Source organism: Mytilus edulis, chromosome 11 (genome assembly GCF_963676685.1).
Source record: "Mytilus edulis chromosome 11, xbMytEdul2.2, whole genome shotgun sequence".
Classification (NCBI taxonomy): Eukaryota; Metazoa; Mollusca; class Bivalvia; order Mytilida; family Mytilidae; genus Mytilus; species Mytilus edulis.
In genome coordinates this window covers 11,047,246-11,049,745 of record NC_092354.1, presented here as the reverse complement: position 1 = coordinate 11,049,745, position 2,500 = coordinate 11,047,246, and the positions used below count along the sequence as shown (strand labels likewise).

Genomic DNA, 2,500 nt, shown 5'->3' with positions numbered 1-2,500 from the left:
CACATTTGAAACATTATCTATATAGCGTGAAATATTTGTCACGAACATAATTGTCTGATTATTTACTTTCGATACTCATATTTATATACATATACATATCATTTTCTGTAGAAAATATCATATCCCTATACTTATATTCAATCTCTATCTAATCTACCATTCAGCTCATACATTCACAATTATAAAAAGCCTACACAGAATACAATGAAAAAATCACAAAGTTACGTGTTTATAGAGTCTTATTGTCCGACATATGACACAAATTGTTACAATCAAAATAATAGTTCGCACAGGGCTGGTCTCCATTCCACTACGCAAAAAAAAAAATCGAAAGTATTAAATCTAAGATCATTATCAGCAATAATAAGACAAACAAACAACATCACAATATAATGATCATTAATCAGCAAAAACTTTTTCCCACATTTTCTCACAGAAACATACCAACTTTCTCACTATAAAAACAAATTACAAAATATCAATAAAAAAGTTACAGTTTTTTAATTTTTACAACTTTTTCTATCTTCAATATTCCGTCATTCACGGCATCATTCATTAATGGTGTTGTTCGTACATCTTGAAAGTCCTCGGTTAGCACTTTGTTGAATCTAAGGTACTCATGTTCCCCTGGAAGGAGAAGTTCCAACTCTTCACGGCCCATTCGCAACAATATCAGACGTCCTCTTTCCGTTTTTCCTATCAAAATGTCCAAACCACTCCGGCTTGTTTTCAAAACGATTTTACTTAAAATTCCACTTTCTGGTACAATTCTATTATGTTCTTTCGATTTTTCACATGATTTTACACCTGATGACGTATTGGATACAATATCACTATCAATCGGTTTATTAATTGTAAATTTTGTTACTAAATTTTCTCCTTCTACGGTACACTTATTCTTTTTAATTCTATCACCATATATTCTTTGTTTACTTATATTCACATTGTTTACATTTTTACCCGTTGAACAGGTTGATGGCAAAGACAATTCATTACACGTATCAATTGACAGTTCTATATTTGGACTCTCTATAACTTCAATGTTACCTGTAGTAGCAGAGGCCACAGACGGGTTATCATCAAAATCCATTATATCTAAGGTATTTGTCGATACCTTTTCACTCGGTATTTGACTAATTTCAGATAAACGATCTGAAAAAATCACATCTGTATGATTCTCAATATTAGAATTATTTGCATCTTCATTGTTATACTCTTTCATCCGTTTTTTATCACGGTTGACAGTAGAATTTGATTTTCTTTTAGTCTTACTACTATCTTGATTTGTAAATACTATAGATACACGGGCTCTGTCATTCTCACCATGAACAGTAAATGATATATGACGAAATTGTTTACATGCGTTTTCTATAGTACTCATTAATAACGACGGGAGTCTTTCCATTATAAATATAGTTAAAAACAGTTATACAATTCACCCTCGGGTAGCCTCTTTCAATCCAACAATATTTACAACGTTTCAAACAGTTAATAAAGACGTTTTTTCAATATCAATGAAAAGAACTTACTTCTAAAACAAGTTAGAATGTTAATAATCCATATTTTAGCTTGGTAATCCGAGCAAAAACTTATAATAGAGTAATATTTTCACTGTACACAAAAACAACGTCCTGTCATGTAAAGGTCCACTCGACTTTTTCTGAGTCCAGAGTGCTAACCATTACACCATGGAACCTGTTAAGAAAAATATAGAAATGTATGTACTTAACAGTGATCAACTCAAAAACCTGCCAAAAAATTTTCATCGGAATTTTATATAAATACGGGGTATGCATTTTAGTTTGCAAGTAACGTATTATTTCTATCGGCCAAAATAAACTGATGTATATACCGACACTTTCACCCACTAAGATTGAAACGGTCGTAAAACAGTTAGCTTGGTTGTAGAGTAATGCACCTAGGCGTATTATCTGATATCTAGTGTGTTCATACGGTAACGAATAGAAAGAAAGTTATAAAAGTAAGAAAATAATAAATCGGTGCGTCCCGTATGTTCATATAGATATAAATTGTCTATAATATGTCATAGGGTTCCATGGTGTAATGGTTAGCACTCTGGACTTTGAATCCAGCGATCCGAGTTCAAATCTCGGTGGAACCTGACTTACTTTTTAGTCTTTGTGACTCACATTTCTTTTATAAACAACTTTATGTAGTCTTCATTATTGTCTTGGCAGTTTGTCTATTTTCTGCGTCACGTTAATTAATTGGGTTTATTATACCTTATTTTATCATTTATTTCATGTATTAGACATTGCATGTTGTTCTCAACATTTACATACTTGAAATATCCACGTATATGGTGAAATTGCATTGTCAGTGGTATACCAATTTAATACATTGAACTTAATCATGTTAAGCTATCCGTCTCTTTTCCTATTTCGCCATGGCGAATTATAGCTCCATCACTGAACAAGTTTCCAATGTTTATTGAACTTTCTGTTTAAGTTTGTAAAAATATTACTTATACGGCAGAAAA

General features: G+C 31.7%; 1 non-coding gene across 1 annotated transcript; it reads left to right on the top strand.

Annotated features, from left to right (window-relative positions):
* Positions 1 to 2,050: 2,050 nt before the first annotated feature.
* Positions 2,051 to 2,122, top strand: Trnaq-uug (transfer RNA glutamine (anticodon UUG)). Its single transcript has one exon. It is a non-coding gene; the product is annotated as a tRNA-Gln (tRNA).
* Positions 2,123 to 2,500: the final 378 nt, after the last annotated feature.